Here is a 24,429-nt window from a genome sequence, read left to right on the forward strand (position 1 = left end):
CCGTCTCATCTGAGTCTTTTTTTACCATCGTGAATGTTTGCACATGAGGCTCAGACACACCCAAGCACTGTTCCACTGTGTGTGTGATTCCTCCATGGTGGTCAAGGTGTTTCTTTCACTGTAACTCAAACTCCATCCACCGACGAGTTTCCTTAGCACATCAGAAAGCTAACGCCTTTGGACAATGAGCACTGTTATTGAAAAACAAAGTAATTTTCATAAACTATTTTACAAAGATTCCACAATGGAAATTTATTTTGCTTCATGGTTCCATAAGAGTAGGTGAAAGTCCATAATGCCAACTATTCAGGGGAAAAATGTTACCATGGCATATTAATTTAGATATTGGCTAATAATCAATAGGAGAGTTTTCATCTAATTTTTAATTTAATACCAGTATAAAGCTAATAATAGCTAGTCTAAAAGTGAATATCTGGTCATTGAAGTTTCAGCATTTTTTTTAGTTATTTTAATTGTTTCTCTTTTTTCCAACTTGTCGTTTTTTTTTTTTTACTTAAATTTAAATTTTGTGAATCTCTTAGTCCCCACAGAATTCATTTACTATATCTAGAGTAGGAAAAAAAGGCCAATTTAGCTGTAGTTATGTTTGGTGATTCTCATTTGGAGCACAAATGTCTAATCAACACCTCCAGTCTGGGTGTGCCTTCGTTAGAGTACTGGGCAGGCTGCCAAGAGGGGCATCGAACAAAGCTTCTGATAGACGAAACATTTGCAAATGAGTCCTCGGGTGCCTAAGTTATTCATGCAATGTGAGGCCAGTAGGGCTGCTTTGAAGTGCTTTACCTTCCTGTGTTTGTCTTGACACATAAGCTAGATTGATACTATTTTCACACACTAGCCATCGCTTCTTCTGTCATTTAAGATGTTACCTACTCATATGATTGAGAGAGGAGGTGGCAGAATAGCAGAATTTAAATTATCTGGCATTTTTAATTCATTCCTACAATATTTTCTATTAATATAAAGACAAAGTCTCTAAATTGCTTGCTAAGAAGTAGATTTTGTTTGTTGAGTTGGTCCTTTGAAATAATAACATAGCAATCATTTTATATCATGAAACTTCCTGCATGCATACTCATAGCCATTGAAATATAAACATATTCTACTTTGAAAAGATAAGCAATCACACATGATTTGTCCTGAAAACCAAGCTTCAGACTGTTCATATTAATTCTGAAATCCGGTATGTACTGTCTCATAGCACAACTTTGGATGTATTCAGTTTCAAGTACAAAGGAAATGCCAAGTTGCTTTACCACCAAAGTCACCATCAGTGTGTGTGTGTATGTTTTTACAAGAGTAAAGGGCAGCATTCAAAATATCATTTTCCCGGCTGTGACCAGCATATTTATTTTTCCTGCCTAGTGACTGGAACCTGATCTCCCTGGAGGAGTGAGAGTCGAGTCTTCTCTCTGAGGCCTGGGCTGCAGCAAGCTCAGACCCAGTTTCCTAGAGTCCACAACAGACGAGCAAACATAACCTGTCTCAGCTGTAGTCTAAGTCCAGAATGGATCATTCACTTTTTACAGTAATTAATATAGAAGCAATATTGTTTAGCTGAAGCTACAAAAATTGTTCAGTGACCCAGAAAGTCTCCGCAGGATCTAAGATAAGTAATGATACTTTCTCACCTGAAGGTCAAATAAGGCTGTCTTTGCTAATGAAAGAAACTCAGTAGACATCTATGATTTATTACTTCACCCTCCTTATCGGCCGTTAGTGCCTACTGGAATCAGGGCACTTTTCAAAGGTGGATTCAGAGTTGCTCTAACATGTCGGCATTCGTGGAGTAACTGGCGTTTCAGGGCTCACCCGGGGAAGGGAGAGGGGACATGGCGAGCTCCTGGGCTAACCCCTAACCAGGTGGGATGGTTGCCTGCCGGACCGCATCCAGGCAGCCGTGGTCTTCCAGACCAATGGCTCCGGAGCTTCACCGCTGTCGGCACGGACGTTTGGCAACCTCTTCTATTGTCCACCGTGTTTGTGACCAGGCTTAACCACAGCTAAACCCAGACATACCATTCAACTTGCTGGCACACTTTGTTCACAAGTATAGGGAAACATGTTGAAAACACAGAAGAAAAACCACGTGAAAAACCATGTGTGTGGGGGTGTGCATGCACACACATATATGAGGTGTGTCTGGAAAAAATACAGCCATCGTTAATATAGTGAGAATGGTTTGCACGACATTGATGTGACCTGGCAGCCAAGGAGAGTGGACTGGAATGCGCATGTGTGAACGATGACGACTTCACTGTACTAGTCAGTGGGGGTGGTAGACACTGCTGAGTGAGCCTGTGCACTGTGTGGCCGTCACACTCAAAATGACTGAGCAAGTAGGACAATGCACCTGCATCACATTCTGTGTTAAGCTTGAACACTCCTCTGACTAAGCTATTCAGATGACTCAGAAGGCTGCAGCTCTGGGCACCTGGTGACGGGCAGCTTTGTCACGACGATGTCTGCTCACACATCACCTCATCTCCTGACTCAGCCCCCTACAGCTCAGAGGTGATGCCCTGGGACTTCTGGCTTTTCCCAAAACTAAAATCACCTTTGGAAGGGAAGAGATTTCAGACTCTCAGTAAGATTCAGGAAAATGACAGGGCAGCTGATGGCAACTAGGAGAACTGTGCAAGGTCCCAAGGTGCCAAATTTGAAGGGGACTGTGTACAGTGTTTCTTCTATCTTGTATCTTCTTCCATAAATGTTTAGTTTTCATGTTATGTGGCAAGATTCTTTCTGGACCAACCTTGATATACACACTATACATAGTCTGTATATGTATTTCTTATATATATGAGCAGTGTATATGTGTTACACACTATATGTAGTCTCTATATATATCCTGTATATATAACCAGTGTGTATGCATGTATGTGTGTTTTCTGTATAAATTATGAAAGGAAGTTTTTCCAGGATGAAAGAAACGTTAGCTATGAGTATAATAGAAGTACCTATTTTTCGGAGTGTTGTTTTTAAGGGTTCTTACACTGCATATCTATTAACCTCGGAAGTTTGTGATCCTTTTTAAAAAATACAGTGGTTGCCCTGGTTGCTATGGCTCAGGGGATTGAGCTCTGGCCTGGGAACCAAAAGTTCCCTGGTTTCATCCAGGGCACATGCCTGGGTTGTGGGCCAGGTCCCCATTTGGGGGCGTGCGAGAGCCCACTGTCTCCCACACATTGATGTCTCTCTCACACACTGACGTTTCTCTCTCTCCCTTCCCCTCTCTCTAAAAATATGCAAAATCTTTAAATGCTGCAGTGGTTATAAGAATTAGGCAAACTAACCTGAATCCTATCTGTACCACTTACTGGCTCCGTGCGCTTGATATGTTTATTTCCTTCATCTTTGCCTGTTACCCAACCCAGCCTACCTGAGTACGGGCATAATAATTATGGCTGCTTTATAGAAATGTTTTAAAGGTAAAGCACATCAGACATATAAAGACCGACATGTAGTTAACACTCAACAAGTGTCAGCTACTTCCATTATTTTAATTTAATTAGAGTAAATGATATTTTAATCCTAAATGAATCAACTCACGTATATGTTTTAAAAGTTAGACATGTTGATAAATTATGCTTGTCCTAACCCTTAACTGATTGATCTATAATTTTTAAATGAACATTTAGAATTTAGAGTATTCACTCTTTATATTCTAAATTACCATTCATAAAAATCTCTATTTTCGAAAGTGTAGTACAGGGTACAGATGGGGTTTTTGTTTCTTAGGTTGTTTTTAGTTATGTCTATATGTTTACCCAGGCCTCTACTCTTCTCTGAGGGAATATAGTTGCATCAGTTGCTGAGGTAACGGGGAGGTGGAGGGACACACACCAGTAGAAATTGTGGGAATGACGCTACAGGGGTAAGGCGTCTGCGCAGAAAGCATCTCCAGCTCCGAGAGCCGCACACAATGAAAACTGGATTTATTTTCCTTTCTTTCCCCAAGAAGGAAGGCAGAATATTCTGGAATCAAGTGTACTAATTGCTTCCACTTGACATCTGTCTTTGCTCATCTTTTCATTAAACAATAAGTCTCCTTGGAAATGTGCTGACACCTTAAGGACACCACGCAAGTGTGTGTAGAGGTGCAGGTTCAGAGTGAGAATCTGATAACTAGGAACCTCATCCGTGGTCAACGTGGGATGACTGCTGGAGCCCACGCCTTGGACTTTCTCATCTGGGAAGGAGGATGATCAATTTTGGGGGGAAAATGACTTAATGCGCTAATAACCATATCACTCCATAGTTCACACTATATGTAGTAACTACTTTTATATTTATGCTGACAGTGGAGAGAGACTATCTTTGGTTTAACTTGATGGTTGTACCTAAAAACATATTTTGAATGTGCTTATAATGTTCTAATTGTTTTTCTTTAGCCAATTCATCTTTTGTAATGTCATTTTAATTTGCATCCTTTTCTTCAGTCTTAGTGTGTGTATGTATGTATGTATGTATGTATACATGTATACACATATATGCATAGGTATGTAGATATGTCTATACACACATCTACACACAGTATTCTCTATTCTCTCTCTCTCTAAATATATATATATATATATATATATATATATATATATATATAAAATACTTAAAGCTCAAATAATTAGGCCACCACATAACAATCTGAACTAAAAAATTCTAAACTTCTTTAGTTTCCCTTATAGCAATTATAATATTTTTTAAAATATGATTTTTTGAGTGTAATGATTATGCCCCAAACATTATTTTATAGAACCCATAAATTGTGCCCTTAATATTTTCCATGTAATAAAATACCCTCCAACTTAGAAATGTACACTCACAATATCCAAACGAGTTATCGTGCAACTTGCTAAAAGCAATGTGTTCGTATCAATGTCAAAAATACCATGGGCAGCACAGTCATCATCCCAAGTAAAATTTTTATCTTTAAACCCATATACATATATATTTTTCAAATAAATTCACTGCTTCGATTCCAAGTAAATACATTTTTAGAGGAAATGAAAGTCAGTTCAGTAATGCCTATAGGCACCTAATATCCTTGCATAATCATTCGGACTTGGTTAAGAAGAGCGTTGTATGGACATTACCTACCTCATAGGAATGCTGTGCAGATTAGGGAAATATCTGAAAAATGATTTGAGCCTCTTTGGGAAAGATGGCATTAATATAAGATGGCATTTTTATGTGAATGAGGGGGAGATTGAAAGGGGATTAGTTCCTAAAGTGGAAGGGAGACTCCGAGGTGAAGCAATCGAATGCTCCACCTTAAGACGGATTACAGTGATACCGAAAGGACACTCGGCTGGTTCAGGCCCAGACGACAAGAAGGAAGAAGCAATTTCTCATCTTCGAGCCAGCCCCTTTGGGTTTTCCTGAATACATTCGCTCTGGAGGAGAGTGGGTCGCAGGGGAGAAGGTTTGGGGTCAAGACAGTCAATAGCTGTTGAGCCAACCTAGTTAATGCCCCCCTCTGCCGCTCAAGATGGGACGCATTGGGCGACACATTGTAATTTGTGCAGAACTCTCCTGGGAGTGGACATGCTGGAAACTGCAAACAGCATGGCCGAGGTGGATGGGTTTTGAGCCTGCGTGATATATGGGGCCTATGCGTCTGCCCTATCAGAGCTCAGGATAGAGGCTCATAGTTCATTGGGGCCTAGCAACCTGACCAGTCAATTTTGGAGCATGCCGACCAACCCACCCCTCTCACCCATCAACTAAAGCAGCACAAAACTACACAGTGCTTCACACTGAGTAGCTAAGCACATAATAAGATATTAGGATTAATTGCTTTTTGTTAATCTGGTTGGTTTCCTTAATTATTACTCCCACTACAATTTCAATGCTTTGTTATATTTTATCATCCTGCCCCCCCTCCACCATAGAATATATAGCCTAATTTTAACATCTCTACCTGAAAAAAAAACACCACAGAATATAGTGATGCTTATGATATTTGTTCATATAATTAACAGTCTAGTTTATATTGGAATAGAAAGTCAAACTAATTCAGTTTACATGAGGCACAGCTGTGATGTGGCTCTTGGAAAACCATTCAGAAACCATATTACCAGTAAATAGCATCTGAATTCCCAAAGTCTTTATTCAGGCAAGAATGAGAATTGTCAAAACCAGACAAATCTGAGCTTCTTAAGACTGAATGAGGGAAGTCATGTCAACATAAGGATGACAGGTTGGGTTCAGGGTAGCTTCTGAGCTGAGTGTGTGATGAATCTAAACTCCCACTTATCCATCTATTAAATGGGAATAATTTAGCATCAGCTTTGTTTCCCTATGAGGAGTGAAGAGATAATACATATAAAATATATTTTAAAATACTTAGTGCATGACCTGGGTATATTGTACATGAAGTATTCAAATCAGCACTTTTTATGACTGTTACTGGTGATCATTGATGTCTCCAGTGAGATTTTAGGGTGACTGGGCCACACGCTTAAATGTGAGCTCTAATAAATGCTGTAAAGAGTTAAAGAGGGACAAACAAAGGGAATGTAATATTCTGAAGACACATGATCAGAAAAAACTAGGTCATGTGCCCCGTATCCGAAACCCATGCAAAACAAAGACAGGTGAGCAGCCCACTGTTCTCGTTCTTCCTCACCGCACGGCTGCATCAGACGCAGCGCCAACCGGAAATCACAGCCCCGGCCATGGGGTTGCACAGAGGGGCCCGGGACAGAGGTCAGAGAACTGGCAGCCCAAACAGGGGACACAGACAAGCCAGAGATCCATAGTGGCACCAGGCTACCCCTGTACCTCAGGCTGGAGAGGCAGAGGATGGTGTGGGTGTCACCTAAGCCTGTCAGCGGAGACTGTCACAGGTATGTGTGGTCACTGTGGCTTGAGTCCCACCTGAAACGGAAGCCAGAGAGGACGCTTCCTCCCTGTTCCAGGCCAGCGCTTCTCACTGGCCCAAGGTAACCAGAGCCAGGTGGTGGGGGGCCCTGGAAAGGCTGTTTGTGTGAGGTCCACCCCCAGGCAAAACAGGGGAAGGTAGTCTTGCCCATTTTAGTAAGAATTAAAAATAGAAAAAGAGGTAGTTTGCTATCTTAAAGTGTGTATTACCTATTAAAACTAGTACAAATATATAAAAGTAAATTTATAGAATATAGAACTCAAAGTCAGACTAATTGTATTACAATTCAAATTAACCTTTTGGGGGCCATTACTAGATATAATTAATATATCATTATATAATTGGCTGGGTGTGATTCTTACTTGCCAATATTACAATTGATTTTTTTAATCAATGTCTCTTGTTGAGAGTTTGAATCTCCAGATCTCTACTTCAGACTCTTGACTTAAAAGTTAACTTTTTAGGGGAAAGAAAAAAAAAACAGAAATGAAGCCTTCTTAGAATGATCTTACTTCTCTTCACCCACGATTTATACAAGGAAAATCCACAATGAAAACCCAATCAGAAATAGCACAGGAAATCCGAGGAGGGGTGTTGAAATACCCCTTTCTTCTGGGCGCTAACTGAAAGCATAAAAAGTGGTCACCTCTAGCAATTGTTCAGGTTCCTGAAACTCTTACACAGTGTCCCCTTGCAGGGTGTCATCCTGTGGGGTGTCACTCACTGGCCAGGACCCAGGAGCCCAGACTGGCCTCTCCAAATCTTGAGCTGTCACACCAGCTGGGTGTCCTGTTCATTCACTTTCCTCCAAGGCCTTGCAAACCATTTTCACTGTCAGCTTGGTCCCCTCCCTTGACAAGTGCTTTCAGTTGCAGATCATTTGTTCCCTGGTCATTATTCAGTACCAGCTTCCCAATGTATGTTGTCACTTTTGGTTAACCTCTTCTCTGCAGACGTATGTAAATATATATGTACGTATATTTGTTGACTCTCTATATATATGTACATATGCATATGTACATATGTATACATGTGTGTATCTGTATACAGAGAGAGGGAGAGACTTATGCAAATAATGCTCTTTGGTAAGCTTGACATACAAAATCCTCACGAAAATGTTTCCATGGAAGTCCTATACAGTTGGTAGAAAAAAACAAAATCACTGGATTACAGATGGATCTCCCTCTGACTTTATAAAGGATTTTACCCTAAATTCTCTCATTTAAAAATACAAAGAGAAGAAGGACACACTTGTGCATATGTGTGTGTGTGTGTGTGTGTGTGTAAGATCTTAGACAAATGAACATTTATCATGGTAAACTTTTCATATAAATCTGCACGTTATTTTTACAGGAAGTAAAAATAATAAAACAAAAGTAGCTCATTTTTTTCCTCATTTCTACACTTTTTTCCCTTTGTAACCGAGCAAGTCCATTTAAGAGTACATGTCAGAATTGCCCCCAGAAGGTGCCGTAATTCCATTTCCGTGTGACAGTACATTCCGCAGGAAACCACTTCTGAGATGCTCTGCAATAGGTTGCAAGGCTACCCTCACAGCTGTCCCTGCAGCTATCAGAGCTCATAAATCATGTGGTCTATAATAAGAGAAGTAAGTTTGAGAGGTTAGAAATTTAAGAAAATTGTGACAGAGGTGACAGATGATGTGAAATGACTACATTCTAAAGAGGTGATACAAAAGGGAGTGTGTTGCATTTGAGATAAGTATGTCCTGGATTTCTTTTTTTAACCAGGAGTGTAGTCGCAATGTAATACAGGGCGCACTTAGCAACATCATTTGATACATGTGAAGCATTTGTATATTAAAGGGTTTCATATAAAACCAAGTTTTATCTGAGCTTTCAGGAAGTCTCAGGGGCCGTTCTAATTATTTTGGACTTTGTGGAAGATAGCTCGTGTTCTCAAGTGGGCCTTCGGCAGTTGTTAGAAGTACCCAATACTAAGTCTGAATTCATTCGCCAGTCTGAAACTATTTCAAATACAGCGTATGAAACAAGAAGCACGAATAAATAGCCCTGGGGCTGGAGATCGGATTTCTGTGCTGGACTGGGAGGGCCTTGGCGTGGTCACAATGAGCAAATAAACCCTGAACGGGATTATGGAAAGACCAAGAAGCTTTGGTCTTTGTGAATGCTTACAGCAGAAACATTGGTGCAGTGTTTCAATATTTGATTTTTTTATTGTTGTTCAATTACAGCTGCCCCCATTTTCCCCTGTTGCTCCCCTCTGTCCTGCCTCCCCACCCCCTCCATTCAACCCGCGTCCTTGTAGTTTCTGTCCATGGGTCCTGTACACCTGTTCCTTGATTTGTCCCCTCTTGAAACAATTCTTTTGAATTACACCAGGAAATGTTCCAATTCTTTAAGCAATAGGTAATGCTTTTTTATTACTTATATTGAAAGCAACACCTTGAAAGACTCCTATCAAGAGAACGTCTTTCGCGGCCCCCAGGGTCTGTTTAGTTGCTCGGAATGGCCCATGGCCAGATCAGGAAAGGAAGTTCAGAACCAGAACAACTCACTGAAGAGCTCATGACGTGAACAAGTTTCTATCTATTCCCGGTGCTCTCTTTTATGATAGCACGAAGTATATGTATATTGAGAACCATTTAGTCCATCTGCATGTTCTTTTGGGAGGCCTAGATGCATCAGTGGCTTTTACCAGTGACTAAAACAAACAAACAAACAAACTCGTATTACTGTGAGCTACAAAAGTCTAAGTTTTATAACACATACACATAAACTCATAACATACTTGAGATATTTAAAACATTATATTCAGAATGACTTTGTCTCGTTTTGCTTGAGTCTTTCAGACAACCATTTTTTTTGTTGTTTGTTTGTTTGTTTGTTTTTACCAGAAAAGATATTCAATTCTTCTAGGGCCCCACACCTGGCTTCTCCTATTAGTAACATCTTTTGTTAATCTGGCACATTTGACACTACGCATGCGCAATATTGATACATTCCTATTAATTGTACCCCATCCGTCATTCGATTTCCCTGGTTGTTACCTGTTGTCCCTATCTCTGAGCCAGGAACGCACCCGGGACACCACTTCACAATTAGATGTTGTGTCCTTGGAGCCCTGTCGACCCGGTTGGTGTCCCGGACTTCCCTGGTTTTGATGACCTTCGTTGTTCCGAAGCGCGCCGGTCAGGTACTTTGTAGAATGTCCTTCCGTGGGGATTTGTCTGATTCTTTCCCATGATTAGACGAGGGTTCTACGTTTTTCTGAGGATGATCCAGGAGATAAACTGCCATTCCCCTCACAGCATGGTCAAGGGCATAGCCTAGCAGCATGACCTGGCACCCTTGATGTCGACCTTGGGCGTCATCCGGCTGGAGGTGAAGTCTGTTCAGTTTCTCGACTGTGACGTTCCTCTGTCTACACTGTTCTCTTTGAAAGAAAGTCACCACGCACAGTTCTTAAAGAGTGGGGAGACAGGTTGTTCCTCCTTGAAATACCAGCCTCCAGATAAATTGTTTACACTTCTGCACAGGAGGTTTGTCTGTTTTCTGTCATCCATTATTTATTCAATCACTTAATTGTATCCGTATGACTGCTGGGTGCATATTTTGTACTGTGAGTTATAATCCAGTGCTACTTGGTGTATTTCATTGCTCAAATTCTCTATCTCTGGCCTTCGGGAGCTGCCTCAGCTGCCTTCTGGGACCCCCTGACACACCTGACTCAGCTGCTTCTAGGCACAGAATAGAAATAAAATCTAGCAGTAGGTTCTGAGGATTTGGGGACTCTAAATTTTCTGGAAGTCTCCTTTTTAGCATATTATTTTCCTAAGGAAGTGAGTGGTAGAGTAAAGCAATCAAAACTTGACTGAAAATAGTGCAATACGCCGGCCGTCTGACCTTGACTAGACTACGCAATGCCTGTGAGCCCCAGTTCGTTCATTGTTAAGGTGAGAACACTTGAGTTTGAGTGACGAGGAGTTGCGAACTGTCGTAAAGACGGACTGACATCACACGGGCAAAATAATTTTTGTGTGCAAAAGCACATGCCTTGCCCCTTAACCCCACCCCCCATCATTTAGAAAAGGCTGGGTGGCCTGCCGGCCACGGACATAGGAGACGACACACTCCTAATAGTTGTTTCAGGGCAGGGAGGGGTACAAAAAGGCATCTGAAGCACTGATACGCACCTTCTCCCCACGTCTCTTAACCAGATGAAGGGCAGATTTTGGTACTTACATTCTTCAGTAATGACTGGATCTTATTTTTACCTCTTTTCCAAATCCATTTCAAAAAATGAAAGCTCGCAGTCTAGCATTTTACCAGATACTGAACACAAATTGATACCAGTTTCCTTATTACCTTGAAATTCCCCATTCCTGTATGGCAAGCAAGCCTCTGAAATTATTATATTCCCTCCATATAATGAGATACATTAGATGAAGTGACCCCAGCCCATTACATTGAATGGGGGCTCTTTAAATGCAGCGGAGCACCTGTCTGTCCCACTCAAGTGGAACAAGTGAGATTACTTCTCAGCTTTAAATTAGATGTGCTTTGCCAGCCCCTGGAAGTTTGTTTTGTGGCAATGACCGACGTGTGTTCTACTGGTATGAGACCCCCACCGGGAAGGCATTTCATACTCTCTGTACACTGATGGCATGAAAATCTGGGCCTCAGTGTGTGGGCTCTTCCCCTTTTAGTACCGTTAGTGTTTTGAAGAAAACAAAGAACCACACAGGTCATTTGATTTATGATGTTAGCCAGAATAATTGTCCAAAATAGGAAGTAGATAGACTTGTCTATGTGTTGTGCATCTGTCGTCCGTGTGTTTCCCCCTTGATTTAGGACCAGAATAGGTTTTTCAAGAGAAAGAATGCTCGCCTGTGGAAAGCCTTTGTAGGTCTCCCTCCTGACAAAGTGTTCACTCAGAAGTCACCATATTTCATCGCTGTTTTCCCCACACTATCTGGTATGGGCCTTCTTAAAAAAAGGTTAGTTACAAGGAGATATCAAATAAATGAGGATATTATTTTTCACAGAATAAGAATTAGCTTATGAATATTAAAGGTCCCCTGTTAGGAATTACAATATTAATCAATAATGAGAAATTATTTAGGAATTAATGGTAAAAATTGCCCAGTGCACTCTTATGCCCACCATTTAACCCACCTGTCTTGCTGAGGAAGCAGCTACCTGCCTGGTTTCCTTTGATTGACATGAGCTCCAAGCCACTCAGAATACTCCCTCCCGCCCCAAAGGGCACTGCAGTTTCTCTATTGGTGAAGACTCTGTAGGGTGAGAGCGTGCTGTTTCTCTGACTCCCGTGGAATTGCAGTTACACCTGGAGTGTTAACATTTTGTGTCCCAGGCACGTCCACCAGCCAAGCTGTGAATCACAGCAGGCTTATTTCATCTCCTTCCAAGCTCTACAGAAAAAGCGGGCCCCTCCACCCTCATTCCCCCACTGACCACCCCTTCTACAGCCTTTACTCACAAGACACCCGTTGCCTCCTGCTTCTCACCTCATATTAACCTCTCAACTCTTGGCTCATCGGCTTCCACGAACAGACAGTTAATTTATCACGGTGACTTTCTATGGTTTCACCATGTAGCATATTTCCAGTTCACATCCTGCTTTGACTGAAATCATTTGGGTTTTTTCCCCTTGAAATTCTTTCCTCTCTAAACTTCGTAAAATTTCTCCCCACCTCTCCTTTGCTCAATCCTCATCACTGAGTCTCCTCAGTTTCTGTAATGGTTAATTTTATGTGTCAACTTGGCTAGGACACAGACCTTACACATTTGGTCAGATTATTCTAAAGGTCTCTGTGAAGATGGTTTTGAGGAGACATTAACATTTGGATCAGTAGACATTGAATAAAACAGATTAACCTCCATTTTCCTCCAATCATTTGAAGGCCTTGGTAGAAAACAAGACTGCTCTCTCCCGAGGAGAACTGGGTTCTACCAGCCGACTGCCTTTGGACTCCAAATGTGACTTTTCCCTGGGGCTCCAGGCTTCCAGCCTAACCTGTGAATTTTGGGATTTGCTACATATCTGTATATGTAGATATGTAGATATGCATCTTGTAGGTCCTGTCTCTCTGGAGACTGCTGACTAATACAGTTTCATCTACCAATTCCCACTCCTTCATCCATCTCTTAAATCGCTGGCCTCCTAAGGCTCTGTCTCTGCTCATCTCTCTGCTCATCTCTCTTTTCAAAATACACTAAATTTGGGGATTAAAAAGGAGGAAGCCAGAATTACAATTATGTTTTTTATAAAAATAGCCCAAATGGGAAAAGGCAGCTGCAGTCCAGTACACCCCCTAAAAGCAAACAGCAGGTATGAGTTGATGTGTAACCATCGATGTGATTGTGTGTGTTCAGTTATACAAGGAAAGCAAGCATGACTCGTTCTGTGTAACTGTATTTTGTGTTTCTCTTCTGCTACTTTGAAATGTAGCATTATCACAGCCAATCCGGTGTCTTTAGTAAGCTCAAGATTTCTCCCTCCACCCAGCCCCCTGCCTCCCTGGAATCGCATTTACGCTTTGGGAGGAGGGTTGTGCTACCCACCTCCTCCTAGGTACAGTCATTATCACCACGGCTCACACAATGATGCATGCCTTTTTACAGCTCTTTGCATGTATTAACTCATTTAATTCTCACATGTGCTCCAAACAGACAGCACTATGGTGATTCCAGGTTAGAAATGAGAAAACAGAGGCAGAGAGAAATCAAGCAGTTTCGTACAGTTCACACCCCATCGATTGTGAAGCAGGGACTTCAACCCTGACAGTTTTGCTCCACCATCCGTTCATTCTCTGTGATGCCCAGTGGCCCCCAGGCCACGGAAGGGCTGGGCCTCATGGAGCCACGCTGACCATGGCCTCCTGTTTCTTTGTGTTTGTTTCTGTCTTGGCTGTGTATCCCTCACACCGACAGAGGATTCCTGTTTCATTTTTAGCTGCAAGTAGGCAGTTGCCTTATCTGGACCCCAACTTCAGACTGTGCTCCCTCTTTTCAGAGGTCCCCTCTCTGCATTCCCTCTCAGCTTAGAGAATTTGGGGATTGTTCAAGCGTTTGAGTAAAGTTTATATTCAGAGTGTGGGGCTCACAGATTCTCTCTGGATCCCTTGATTCTCAGAAATCCTCCTAAAGCTCCACCTTCCCCACCACCTTGCAACTGTCTTCTGCCACGTTAGCTCAGGAAGGCTTGAGCTCTGCCATGGGAGGTGCGCAGGGATTTTGGAAATGCCTTCCATTCAAAAGCAGCAGACACGAAATTCCTCCCCATGCACCGGTGTCTGTGAGGGATAATTTTCTCCCCCGTGCCTGCCAGCCCAGTCCCCAGCCCCAAGCCCCCTTCCTCTTCACGGCCATATGGAGTGTGGGAGTCAGCTTGGGGTTTACGCAGAGTTTACGCTCAGTTTGGGGATCTGTTCTTTCTCTCTTCCTCCCAACCCAGCATTTCCCCCCCGAAATTTCCAGTCTGTCTTCCAACTCTGCGTTCTCTTTGCCATCTTTAACTAAGCGAGTAAGGCTGCATTGGCTCTGCTCTCACAGCCGCAGATTTCTTGGGTAAGAGCACTAAAAGCTGAGAGCTCTCACCCCTTCCCTTGCAGCTGTGCAAGAGGAGACCCCTCTGGGGATTCTTTCTGGCATTAGATATTTTTTTCTGCGATTTTTCCAGCCCTCACCTCCCTTTGCTACCTCCGGCCAAGGCAATGGGGCTGCGTCTGGTTCTCTGCCCCATAATTCTGGGAACCTGGAGTATGCTTGAGTGGAACCGTTCGGGACACCCCCTTCAGGGGCAGGTTTTCAGGACTCCATTCACTTCTGCATATGTTCCAAGGCCTTCAAATAGCAGTTACAATTTTGTCCAGATTTCATCATTTTGATCTGTGAGAAGGCTTGCATGACAACTTCGGTCTGCTGCCATTCCTGAAAGCCCCCAATGTATTTTTATATTAATAGAAGAACTATTCACCAAAAATATGTAATAGCTATGGACCACTCTGCTTTTGAAGTGAAAAACGGCACTTATTGTCAGGTTGGTTCCCTTTTATGAGGCCGTGAGCTGAAACGTGAGTTGCGGCTTAACAAGCCAACTCTGTATTCTTTACATTTCGGGAGAACATAGGGCCCAGTTGGCCAGGGCTGTCTCCACGCATGCCTGTGAGCCAGCTGGAATGTTTCACTCACCCTCTCTAAAGACAAAAATGTTTGCATTATGAGGAACAGGGCCAGGGGAGGGGGAGGACTTCAACATACAAATTTGGGGGTTTACACAAGGTACCCCATTACACTTGTAGGGAACAGTGGTGTAAGAATCACAATAGATACTATCAGAGAGGCAATGTTTGTAAGATACAACGGAGTCAGTATAAAAACAGCATTCGATTTAACTCCTAATCATCGGGTGCCTTTTCCAAGCCAGGTGGTTACTGGGCCTCAGAAACTTGAGGTTGTCTCTGCATTTGACACATCGATTCCAATGACACTGTGCGCTCGGCATTCGACACCAGGCAGCTGGCCCAGTCTGCCGTTGTCAACTCGACTCGCTTCCTGGGTGTCCGTGTTCATCCAAAGTGGGGGCCGTGGATAGACAGCATCAGAAACCCTAGGAGGGCTTGTTAAACATGCGGAGTCCACCCCAAAACACACCGCTAAAAATTCGGGCAGGCAAGGCCCAGTGTTTTCATTTTTAATGTGCTGCCAAAGACCCTTAAGGCACACTGACATCTGAGTTACAATTCAGCGTCCCCTTGAGTATGATCCACCCAACCTTTTGCTCTTCATTTGAGGGAAAGGCCAGTTAAAAGACTCCAGGCAGAGTGGGTACATCCTTAAGATGCTCAGAGGCGCTGGTCTGCCGCTGGTATTATCAGACCAATCAGGATGAGCAGCGCAAGCAAGGTACAGCAATTTAGCACTAAATGTACTCACTAAGGAGAGCATGGGGGTCCAGCCTTCAGGGAGGGAGGAACGGTGTTGCAACCAGCTGCGTGCAATTGAAGACGGTTTACCTTAGGAGACAATGTACATGCTAAAGATATCTAGATAAACATTTGTAAAGGCAGATTTTCTGAAAACACCCTTTCTTTGGGACTTAGGAAATGCTATGAATTTTTTCACTTACGCATCGTGACTTTCAATAAATATTTGAAGCCTGCCTAAATAACTGTGGCACTGCCGGAATCAGATTACTGTCCTGTAACAAGATAACGAAAATGCAATAATACCTCTAATTGAATGGCTGACTTTCAAATGTTAGCATTTTTCCTTAAGTGAAATTGACCTTGTCACAAAGCCTGTCCCAAGTATTCTCTTCTGGCTATGATGAAATATTGCTGCAGAGTTATTAACATTTATGTGGAAAGGTAAATGTTTTAAGGCTGCTGCCTCTATGATACAGGCATGAACGTGATCTTTGACGTATGCTATGGAGATTCAATAATTATTACTGGATTGGGTCCATAAATTCAGAAAGATGGAAAAGGGTTCCAGACCGAGAGCACTTTATGTTTGAACAAAATTGATCTAAGGCCCTCTTTGGCTAATTTATCCATGACAACCAAATTCGGGCCATGGTCGCACACGCTCAGCTTCCATTGACATCCATAGAATTTGTACATGAGTTACTGAGCTCAGAATTAAGCCCTAAGGAAATAACTAAAGATTTTTGGTGAGATATACTTGTGTGATTAAATAAAATCATTTTTATGGGCTTTGTTTTCTTGTTTTCAGACTGTTTCTTATGAAGACAAATAGCCTAAGCACATCGAGGTTAATATTGCTTTTAAGCTATTTGTCTCCATTTGGGAACTAAATGCAAAGAAAAATGAATGTTTTACCTCTCAGAAGCTTTTTTTTCGGCTAAATGTTTTCACTAAATCCAGAGTCCAGCAAACTTAACCACTTTCCCAGGAACAGACATTAATCACCTCCAAATATTTTTGGAAAATAGTGGAAAACCCTATCTGGCTGGAAAAGTATTAATTATGCAGTTATTTGTCCCCCAACTTGTACCGCTAAAGCTTGCTTTCCTCTGGGGGAAAAACATATCATTTGATTTGACAAAATACATCGATTGATATATGCACCTCTAAAAATGTACAAATTAAAGATGTAAGTTTGGAGAAATTTTAGAAGCAATTAATGCTTAAAATACCTGCCCTAAACAGTGAGCTAATGTAATTGTTTTTCACTTATTTTTTTATGAATGGACTACCATGCTTAGTTTGTAAAAGAAAAGAGGTGAGCTATTCTAGAACTAAATGCTGTGGGCTAGGGGCTGCACAACCACTTTTTATCCGTATTCCCAGTTTCTCCTACATGTTTTCTCCATTTTGTAGATAAAGACATTTGAGTATAAGAGGGTGAATAAATGTATCAATTGGAGCAAGCATTCAAATTCTGGTGTTTTGCTTTATTTAACAGAAAGGACTCTTTAAAATTAAATGTAAAAAGTCAATTAAAAGAAAAATGTTTCGAAATCCAATTTCAAGTAGATTTGGATTTCAAAGTAAATCTTAGGGAAATACACATAAATAAATGTAAACACTTGTCAGTTGTCTGTAGGGACAGTGAATTTATCTTCTCTGAAAAATTAGAAATGAAGATTAATATAAAAGTTATACAAATAAATAGCTTCAATATAGATAAAGAGAAATGAGATAAAATTAGATTTGGTGTCAGGTTTCATTTTTACTGCATTCCATATACCACATGAAAAGTTCATAAAAACTGGTGACAGGCTTCTAAGATTCAAATAACTATGTTGCCAAGAGATAGTCAATTTATAAAATATTGGCTACAGTTAATAAAATAAATATACCTCATAATAAAATAAACATATTTATTGTTAAATTTGTTTAGTGTTAAATTCTGAGTTGACATTTCTAATTCATAAAATGAATAAATGCTAAAACTAAAAAAAATCTATAGTCAGGATTGAGGTCAAATAATATGCTTATTTTCATGACATTATTTTTTCAGTTATTAAGTTTATACAACATTACGTCATTAATAGCTTTTAAGTTGACTGGTTGTGAAACCAATTCCAGAAGTAAATGGGCTTAAGATAGATGTTTATTCCTCTCATATAAGATATTTCCTGAGACATGCAGTCAGGAGAAGGAGAGCAACTCCACAGTCACTACAGATACAGGCTACTTCTGTTTTTTGTTTCATTGTACTAGTATTTGGCTTCGATCCTCAAAGAGAACTCATTGTACAAAGTGGCTGCTGGAGCCTTAGCTGTCACCTCTGCATTCCAGACCTCAGGAAAGGTCATTGTAGAAACAACACAAGGGCAATCTGCCTGCTACATGATCTTTTAAGCAGCTTCCCTGGAAATCCTGCCTACATCCCATTGGCTAGAATGTAACTGCACGTGTAACATTAGCTACACGTAGATTGCTCAGGAGGATAAAAGAAGTCATATTCAAGAAGTCATATTTAAGAAGTCATATTCAAGAAGTCATATTTAGTTGGCATGGCTTCATGACATGCCAACTAAAATCCAAATTATGTTTCTTAAACTGTAGAAGACGGGATCTTGATGGCAATTATTCATCGGCCACAATTGTTTAACAAATAGTAGTGAGCCTCTTTTAGGGGCCAGACAATGTGCAATGCCCTGAAGTCCATGAATTAAAAACCATGGTCCCTAACCACAAACAACCTGGAGACTGTTTAGACGAGAGATACTTAAACATGCATAGTTTATGGAGACAATACAAACATATTTATCAAAAGCTATTAAATATTTACATATTTTGACCTATAATTTTCTTCTAGAAATGAACCATAAGAAACTAATTCAAAATAAAAAGAAACTAATTCTAAAGATAAAAATGCATAAGCAGGTTTATTGCCACATTGTTTACGGTAACAAAATATTGCCTGTAGCATAAACAGGAAAACCCCAGTAAATTTTGGCAAATGTACTTAAACATGATACAACCTCTGACCATATTTAAAACCTTCATGACATAGCCACAGACTAGAAAAATAGGTTCAGGAATATATAGCAGATGCAGGACTAATATGTGACGATTATAGTGTTAACTGAACAATCAAAATATTGTTTCTCTCTTTTTATGTATCCATAAAAATTATGTGTGTATGCTTAAGAACTGGACACCATGAAAAGGGAAAACAGTTTCACTTGTCACGGCAGAAGTGCTTTGAATGACTTGTTGTTTTGTTTAGACCTCTGTTACTCTTTGTCTAAGATGGATTTGTATTTTGTTACTCAACATAAAACTTTCTAAAGATGAAAGTTAAATGCAAAAAAAAAAGGGAAGGTCAGACCCTAGACTCTCTTTCAGTTTTCTGTCTTCACCCTTTTGCCTTTTTAATTTCTGTACTTTGTTATTCATGTGATGTTCATTACGTGATGTCCTTATTACTAGAGAGTTCTCCTGTTTGAGATTTCTATTTTTCCTCTGTATCCAGGCATCTTACTAATAATCTTAGATATATTACCCAATGCTATATATCAGTGGGATTGGCCAAAAGGTCCATTTAATTTTCTTGTAAAATAAAAGACATACTTTTCATTTTCACCAATAACTTGATTGATTTGGATATTTTGAGTATGTTGGCTATCTCCCAGATGGTGTAATGTTCATTGTTCTCAATTAATGTCTGGATTTGATCGCTATCAGCTGCAGTTGGTCTACCTGACTATGGAACGTTGTCCAGTGAGAAATCTCCAGCACGGACTTTTGACACCTTCCATCAGTCACAGCACCTTCTCTCCACACTGCACACATCTTTTTTGTGTTTCAGTTGCATCTTTACCTTTCTCAAAATAGCAAAGCACAATGTGCCAACAATGTTGGGTCTTCCTCCCTCTTCAGTATAAAAACGGCTGCACAAAAATTCACCCATTTTGATAAGTATTTTCTTTAAAGCACGCAGATAGGGCAACTGTCCTATTACAATCTAACAAAATTGTCTCAAATGACGTTAAAGATAACTAAGCACTACTAGAGCCATCCTACAGGAAAAAACAAAACAAGCTTTTTTGGCCAGCCAGATAGGCCCTGCTTTCCTGGTTAAGGCCCCAACTATCCTGTCTGGTGGGCAAAGCCCTTTCCATCCTTCAGAGACAATGTGGCCTTGGCTGTCACCTGCGTACCCCTCCCTTCATCTCCCAGTACAAGGCCTTCCTGCTGCTTGGGCACACGTCTGCACTTCCCTCTCTGAGCTGTGGCCTCGGCAGGTTTCAGTTGCCCGGTACCCTGCTGCACCAACACGGGACTCCCTGTGAGAGCGAGCCCCACGTGTTTTGCCTTCTGGTCGCCAGCACCTAGTCCGAGACAGGCATTGGGAACCCCATCAACTTGATCGCAGTAGATCAAATTTAATTCACCCTTGATCTAGTGTGATCCAAATTTTCCAGTCCCTGCAGACACAAAAGAAAATTGTTTGTAATTTGGGGTATTCTGAAAAGAGACAAGTACTTCCAGGGGAAACAAAAAGAATTATGTATTATTTTTTCCCTGTCTTTTTCCTAAAAAAAAGCATAATCTCTGTTTTTTCATGTTAATCTACAACAAATGTGTAGTCAACATTAGTTAACTATGTGGTTATTTTTAAAGAAGTCTATTTAATTAAAATCAGTGATACCTAAAATACTTATTCACTGTAGCATTACTGGATATGCTTAGACCTTAATGTGTATAAATCAGGAATTTGGGTGAGAGATGCAAAAGAGTACCTATAGCAGTTTTTAGATAATCAGTTGCACATGTATTACTTTTTAAAGTAACATATTGAACATATTTTGTTTTAATTTAAAATATATTTGTATTGACAGCATAGTTAATATATCACAGAGCATAGGTTATGTATTAACAGTATAGACATTCTAACCATTGACTCACATAGTCTAAATGACCTGTAAGCATGTTTCCAAGGAAAGTTTGGTAAAAAGGGTGAAAAATAAAAACTTTAAGATATTAGTCAGTTCCTATTTTTCTGTCTATGCATTTATGTCCCTGTTTCTTAATCTAATTTATTTTTTTTTCAAAGAATAAAACATAAACCATTCTCCTTTGGAGAACATACATAAGCTTATTTGTCACTGTGTAAACTGTTTGGTCCTTAAATAACATTTGCTATTTATATCAATTTTAAGACTGAGCCCTGGCTGCTGTAGCCCAATGGATTGAGCCTGCGAAACAAAGACTCACTGGTTTGATGCCCAGGGTACATGCCAGGGTTGCGGGCCAGGTCCACAGTAGAGGGCGCACGAGAGGCAACCACACATTGATGTTTCTCTCCCTCCCTTCCTCTCTCTCTCGAAATAAATAAATAAAAGTTTTAAAAAATAAAAGATCAAAGAAGTAATGGGTTGCCAATTAATTCTCCTTCAAGTCGATTGGTGCTTCCTCGTCGATTGGTCCCTGCTCATGCTCAGTGTTGATGGTAGTAAGAGCTGAGAACGCAAAAGAAAATCGAGTCTGATCCTCCCAGATAAATTAGCCGTTGACCTCAGCAACCAGAAAGTTTGTAGCAAGGGACCCTGATTCTTGTCATCATATTTATCCTGCATTTTCAGGTAGGAAAATCGCCTTTTTAGAAAAGTTTTCTATCCATGCTTAAACACAATGAAGAATTATGATGAACTTCCCAAGATGCCTCTGGGCGACTAGCTGGGTGAGCCTCTTTGACCGTGGCAGAAAGCAGTTTTCTAAGATGATTTAACTCATCATTTGCATCCACCTGGACCATTGGCATTGATTTGCCTTGTCAAAATTCTAATTATATTCAATATTCATGTCTTCAGGATTTGGGAGGAAATATTCATAGAAAAGTTAGGTCTCATATTGACTAGTGTATTCGCTTCTTAGTAGGTTAATACAGCCCAGTTTGAGTGTTAGGAAAACAGTTTGGAGTTTATATTTTATTTTGAACATGGAAACATTTTAAAGGTAGACACCATTCAGAATTTCTACTGTAAGAAAGTATTAGTGAGATAGCAGAAAGAGCTTTGTTTTTACCTTTCAAGGCTGGTTCAAAATCATATCCAAGTTATTGCAAGGTTTATTTCTGTCTTCAGAGATTCTTTTTTATTTGCAGTAGGCATGTTTATGACTTTTTTAACTGTCACTGTTTGGGAACACTTTTATTATGAATTATGCAATATTACTTCACAATAAATTGCACTAACAGGCTGTGAGAGCTGTCTCACAGAGAAACAGTCTCTCCTGAGTTCGGGGCGCCTCCTTGCTCGCACTCCGTCCGCCACCATGCCCCGTGTTTACCCAGTGAGACCGTGAATCTGGATGAGTCAACATCGTGCCCTCATTTTGGTTCAGCTGGATTATAAACACACACACAGCACCTGTTCGTCAGCTTTCCCGAAGAACAGGGAGGTAGACATGAATATAAACAAGGAAAATGGCCCTCAATTGTGAGTGTTCTTTAGAAGGAATATATTAAGAAATCTATTTTCAACATAACCAGAGACATTGAAGGTAGAACAAACTGACAATAGCAAGAGGGGAGGTGGGAGGGGATGATGGGCGGGGAAGCAAGAAGGGGGTTTTCAGGAACAACCAGAAAGGACACATGAACAAAACCAAGGAGGGGGTGTGGAATCGGGAGGGCGGTGAGGATGGCTAGGGTGGGGGGGAGTGGTGGGAGGAAAAGGCAGACAACTGTACTTGAACAACAACAAAAAAAATCTATTTTCAGGACTGTTTACTGCCTTTCAGAAAGGGAGAGTTCCAAAGAAACACGAGCAGGCCTCACAGGGTTAGGCTGAGATCTGTTTACATTCTCAGTGTGAGGAGGCAGCTCCGGAAGGTTTTGAAAGGCATCGCTTTCCAGCACTTATGTGCTCTGCCCTTTGAATTATTTCACAGCCTTCTCTCCTCTGAAGAGCCTCCCCCCCCCCCCAACTCACCTCCTTACCCGCCTTGGCTCACCGGGAATCCTGCCTTCGGGGTTCTGTCACTGCTCCCAGGTCTCCAATCAGGGTCTTCTTGAATCCCCTCTACAGCTCCTGACCTGATACTCCAGTGTTACAAGATTATTCATATAATCTAAAGGGCTAGATTTCTAGAACTTTCGTATATTTCTTGCCAGAAAAAAAAATACAGTTATGTTCTTCAATCTAACATTCTGTAATAAACACAACACAGTATTGTTCTCCTTTTAGGATTGAAAAGAAGAGGTGTGTGTGTGTGTGTGTGTGTGTGTGTGTGTGTGTGTGTGAAATAAGTTTCACAGCTTCACGGGACAGGTTCACGGGACCTATCAGTGACAGGCTCCAGGAAAGAACTGAAAGACGTCTCCAGGGGTATAGTTGCCTGTAATAATCCTACTGGTGTTTGTTGAAACAAACAAAGTCCATGGGACATCGGCCCCCCTCATTCAAGTTCCCCCCAGGGTCTCTCCAGCCCCTCACCCCTAACAAACAGCCAAGAATCAGGCCACCCACAATCATAGCCATTTTCTGATGGAAACAAAAAAACTGCCACTGGGATGCTCACGCTGGCCTGAACCCACTCGGTTCTCCTGTCACCGAGCCCTTCTTCCAGGAGAAAATGAGTCACACCATTTGTGCTCTGAAGGTGACTCTGTCATGTCTTATCAGGACCACGGTTTGGCTGCCCAACCCCAGGTCTTCCTGTCTTCATGGTGTTTTTTCTCCCCTTCCCATCAGCCTTCAAGCATGCTACAAATCAACTCTTAATCTTGAGTCGAGTACAGGCACCTCTCTTAACGGCCCGAGCAGTGCCCTGACTTAGGCAATGCAGATTTTACGTGGAACGGAAGACTCACTGGGATTTGTCGGACTCCACAGTTACAGAGCTCAGAGCTCTCTATCCCTCCTCTAATACTACTTACAGCTCACTTTCTAGTGGTTAGACTGCTGTGCGTCCACTTCTGTAATAAACCGCAAGGAGAAGGGCAAATATAAAATGACCCTATGAGGCCAAATTCCCTGTGGGGACCAGTTCTGTGACCTATGTCCAGGGTTGCCTGGACTCTCCATTGAGGACGCTGGCTAACGAAAGGTTAATGAAAAGAAAGATCTCATTTAACTTATATTAAAAATAAGAACCTTCTCCGAAACACTTCAGGAATGGAAATATTGAACAATATTCTCATTCTTATCCTGCCTTTTATTTTTTATTTCTTTCCAGTATCAAATCAACTCTGAACGGGCATCCGTTAGCCTTGGTCCTGAGGACTACATTATATTTGATTTTTCCCAAATGTGAGTCTTCTTATGAAGACTCACAATTGAGAAAAGTGCTGCTTGGAAGTATAATTTTTATTGTTCATGGGGTTGTTTTTTTAATTTTTACCACCTTCTTTTTATCTCTCCAGCTTATAGTCTTCTCCAATTCATGAAGTATGGTGTGGTTTATTGTTGGTTTTCCTGTAACCCATTTTCTATTTTGCAACCACAATATTCCTAACTGATCTTTTAAATGTAGCTTGTTTTCAGTGGGGCAGAGCTTCTTTTAAATATAATCTTCAGCTGATCTCTTTAGAGTC

This window comes from Sturnira hondurensis, unplaced genomic scaffold (assembly GCF_014824575.4).
Source record: "Sturnira hondurensis isolate 20B ecotype Veracruz unplaced genomic scaffold, ASM1482457v3 Scaffold0008640, whole genome shotgun sequence".
NCBI classification, from domain to species: domain Eukaryota; kingdom Metazoa; phylum Chordata; class Mammalia; order Chiroptera; family Phyllostomidae; genus Sturnira; species Sturnira hondurensis.